The sequence below is a fragment of the Musa acuminata genome, unplaced genomic scaffold (assembly GCF_036884655.1).
Source record: "Musa acuminata AAA Group cultivar baxijiao unplaced genomic scaffold, Cavendish_Baxijiao_AAA HiC_scaffold_779, whole genome shotgun sequence".
NCBI lineage: Eukaryota > Viridiplantae > Streptophyta > Magnoliopsida > Zingiberales > Musaceae > Musa > Musa acuminata.
The window spans coordinates 20001-25000 of record NW_027021008.1 but is presented as its reverse complement, the minus strand read 5'-3'; positions in this window follow the sequence as shown (position 1 = coordinate 25000).

Here is a 5000-nt window from a genome sequence, read left to right as displayed (position 1 = left end):
GTTTGGAATCCATATTATGCAAGGAGACATTGCTTTTGCTAATTCGAATTGAAAGGTGATATCAAATCGGTCTATTTTCGGCGTCATATACATAGTTAGCAGCTCCGTATCAAGGTCATCATCAATATCGTCACTATCATCAATATCGATATCGTCACTATCATCAATATCGATATCGTCACTATCACTATCATCAAAATCGATATCATCAATAAAATAATCTTTAGGCTTGTCATCCGGGAACTTGTTCGGAAATACCGTAATGAAAGGAACATAGGGGTTTGTCGCTAGGTATTTGACCAAATAGGATCGTCCAGTTCCTATAGAACCTATCACTAAAATACTCCTAGAAGGGGATAGGGCTAAGCGGAGCGAAAAGGGTTTTCCATGAGATGGGAAATGAAAACTATTAGCCCCACACGAGGTTTGTGAATAAGTAATTGTCTGATAATGAGCAAGGAATATCCGTCTTTCTGCTAAACAGGATCCATTGAACTCATAATTCATTATATACTTGTCAACTAAGTATCGTAAGTAAATTGATCCCGGTTGTTCAATCATTTGATAACCAGAGTCATTCTTTGATAAATGATCACTATGAGTCAGACTCAATAGAATTTGATCAATCCTTTTTTCTGTCGTTAAGGTGGAGAACTGAACCAAGAATTCTCTTTCTTCATCATCAATCGAATCACTGTTCGCGACCCAGGATTCTATTTTCTCATCAATCCAATCACCGTTCACCTTTTTTCTTTTTCTTATCAATGAATGGATCTCTTTACTTGTACGACTTAGATGTCTCGTATTTCTCGAAAAAGTGATTCGATTGATGGGATTTGGTATGATACTTATGAGATTGATGGGATTTGATATGATACTTATGAGATCGATGAGATTGATATTCAAATATTTCTTCCTAGAACGTATTGATTTGACCCCACAAGCGACCAATAGCATGTTGCCACCAAAAGCAAAACCCCGTATTTCTTCCAGAGAATCTCCTAATTGTTTCAGAACAACTAGAAAGAGATTCTTTAACCAGAAAGAATTCAGTTCAGATGTAGGATACCCATCCAAAAGTTTTCGCAACTCAATCATGTATGATGGAATCATCAAAGATTTGATCTTTTCTAACTCTGTCTGTAACTCACTAGAGGCTTGGGAAACAAAGAGAAGATGTATACGAACGAGATATCCAGCAACAAGAAGAAGGGAAAAGATTGAATAGAGGAACTCCAACTCCCGAGCATTTGTTGATCTCAGATGTGTCCATATCAATGGAACGGGTGACTCATTATTTCGATGAATCATTTCTTCGGACAGAAGAAGATTCTGTAAACACTCCCTCGAAATCTCACTTATCAGACTCAAAATCTCACTTATCAGAGTCCATTGTGGAAGAATCTTCTGAGGAATTGGCCATGATATATCTGATCCATGCATAATATCATGAAAAATGGATACAAATTTGTGACTGCTACTTAGTATCGACAATGGGTCTGAAAAAGTATCTAAAAGGGTGAAATTTAGATATTTGCACTCTGTCAAAGTAAGGAACCATGGCATATATGTTTGGAACGGATTCCATTTTGTTTGGAACAGATTCCATTTTGAGAGATTTGAAAAAGCACTATCTCGTTGAAAGGTTCTATACATCTGCCGTTTCTCAACGCATTTCTTTAGAGAAAGACTCCGTTTTTTTTTCCTCTTTCCGGATGGTAAATATTTCTCAGAACATGGAGTGTGAATCAAACCCATGTTTGAATTGAAACTGAGATACCGATGCAAGTTCTTCCCTTCTGAATCAGATAGATTCATATCTGAAAGAGGCTGACAATAAGTTCTTCCAAAATTGACTCTTTGTTTCTCTGTTAGAGGTGTTGCAGAAATGTCTGCGATCGAGTAAATAGCTCTACGAACGAATGGCTCGGATCGAATTGGAAAACGGAAAGATTTGTACAAGTTATACGTTTTGTCACCACTTTGTGGAAAATCTTTAGGTATGAATATGTTAGATACCTGTGACTCGATTGGTGAAATAGTCTCTCTCTCCAAAAAAATATGTTTTTTTTTACCGACGCACGAAGAAAATATTTTGTTGCGAATGAACAAGGTAGTGAGGAATTGTCCATATGTAAGATCATAATTATTGATACGGGTCTTTTCCACATAAAAAGGGAATCTTTTGTTACAATAGAACCAGAAGTGATTTGGATCATTCAAGAATCGAAGTCGATTTGCTTTATAAAAAGAAGATATCAATGAACTTCTATGAAATGGTTTCACGGGATTCAGCCAATTGTCTCGATCATGGAATATCATTGAGAAATAGGAATCCGTGTTATCAAAGGATTTCCTGCGATTATTTCTAGTATAGAATGAGTCAATCATCCACTCTGGTATCTTTTTGAACAAAAATGGTAATGTTGTTCCTCCATTGATAAAGAATTCCGGTCTTTGGGAAGTATCATGATCATCCAATAAGAAGGGTTTCAATTTATTCAAATGAACGATTTGAACACCTATTGATTCTAACAACTGATTGCGGAGTTGATCATTCGGACCTTTCAATTCACGGATGTGGATCTCGGACCTATGAATGGGGATATTCCCGATACTCACAAAGAAAAGGGGAAGTGACTTGGACAAAAAGGGAAGTGACTTGGACAAAAAGGGAAGTGACTTGGACAAAAAGAAACGAAGTGACTTAGACAAATTTTGTTTGTCGATAGCCTCGGACCAATCAATCGAATATTGATTAATACGTAACCGATCGAACACTACTTGAAAACGGTTCTTCTGTTCAGAAACGAAATGTTCCAAATGTTCCTGGAAATTCTTGCTCTCATTGGACCATTTGTATCTATATACATCAGGATCCCGATTCATGGATCTCTCGGTTCGAGAAAAAAGAGGATCAAACCATTTCTTCTGACTCTTTTTCAAATTCGATAAATGTTGGTTGATCGTATATTTCATTATAGTTATATGATTCAGAGTATCATTTCCTATTTGATCCCTTTGAATTCCATATTCGAAGTTGCGATCGGATCTATTCATTAAAAAGAATCGATTAGATACATTTCTTATGTACCCATAGGTGCTATATTGGATTTGAATCAGATTTCGGATCAATCTATATTGATTGACTGCCTCCATTATGTTGTTGCTAGCAAATACCGCTGTTTTTAGTTTTGGATCTTCCAAATCATTCCCGCAGTAGATCCGGACCGATTTTTTTCTGATCCTTCGATAAAAAGATTCATTCTCTTCATAAAAAAGAGGAGGTAGAACCAATAAAGATTTCTTTTTCGATTCATCTCTGGAGTTGAATACCTCATTCAAGAATTTTTTTTGATCCAACCCGTAGGAATCAATAGAAAAGGCAAATCCCCTATGATACACCAGATCCGGCTCGGTTATTGATAGAGTGAATAGATCTGCCATTTCTTGAAATCTCTCTTCTGATTCAAAATCGTGGTGTAACGTGTATCCCCTTTTGTTCCGGTCATGGAATAGATGAAATAAATCAAAAAATGGATTTTTGTTCAAGAATGAAATCTTATTGGAACTGTCCATATCCGGTTCATCCTTCGGAACCATATCACATCCCGGATCTGATGAAATAGGATGAATTGAGACGGTATTTTGTAAATACATAATTATCTTGAATATATCAACCATTTCTTTATTTTCCAATCGCCTGGAAGGGACAAAAGAAACATCTTGTTTTTTCTTCAAAAATTTCTGATCTCTAGTGGACCTCTCAATAGGATTCGAACCCAGATGAAGTTCTGACCATCTGTCAGAGAAAAAAGAACGAATTGATCTTGTAGGATTCCCAAGAAATTCTTCGATTTCTTCCGGAAGCAGATGATTATTCATCTGCTTCTCACGTTCCGTGAATAGCCGGGACATTGAGGAAGATCCAAAAAGGCATTTCGGGAATCGATCTGATTCTATCTCTGTTCGTTCCGTTTGAAGAAAGGAAGGATCCCAAAGAATCGATCTTTCTTTTAGTTGCTGAATGTCTGTTTGATCGATCAATGTGGGATATTCTGAATCCTCATTTCTAATGGAATCGAAATGATCTATGGATTGATCAGAAGATCCTTTCAATTGGCTAGAATCCCTTACTTGAACGAAAATAGATCTTGTGGAATCATATTGAATATTTGACAATACATTCCGTACCTTGCTAAAAAACCGATCCTTGTTTACCAACCACACATTGTCTAACCAAATCAAATTCTCTCTCGATACGTTCCTCAAAAAATCCGATTCGTGCTGATTCTTCCCCCAACTAACGAAGAGATCTTGGCGGAATTGCCACATATGAAATTGAACACAATTTTGCAAAGAAATACCCCACTTGTTTCTCGAGAAGAGATGGGAAACATGCTCAATATCATTTGATTGAATAGTTGCCTCAGCTCCTTGTTGTTTGAAGAAACCCTCCCCTTCAATTGGTCTTTTTTCACGAAAAGCAGACATGAGATAACAAATCAAGTCTTTCCCTAAGATTTCGAATAGCTGTCCCAAATTCAAGTTGATTATGTTTCGCTTCTTCCTCGGAGAAAGACGATCAAACAATTCCCAATCATGGTCCTTGCGGATCGGATCATCCGTATAGGATAAAAAAAGAAACTCCAGATATTCGCTATCTTTCTCTTTGAATGAGATCTTAATTCCAGCTACGGTTTCATTAATTCCAGCTACGGTTTCATTAGATATCTTACAACTAGAATCCCTCTTTTTTCCGATCCGGTTCCTCCACCACCGCGAACTCCGGTTAGATTCAGGCATGATACACTTTTTATTTATTGGGAGAACCCAAGTACTCTCTTGCGGATCCATGAAACAACTCTCAGAAATCTTTTTCCCTTTTGGAAGATACAGGAACGAAACAATCAACCTATTGATATTGGAAGACCGAAAAGATTCTTCCAATGTCTCATTTCTGGGTCCAATGGAATTCACATTTCTGGGTCCAATGGAAT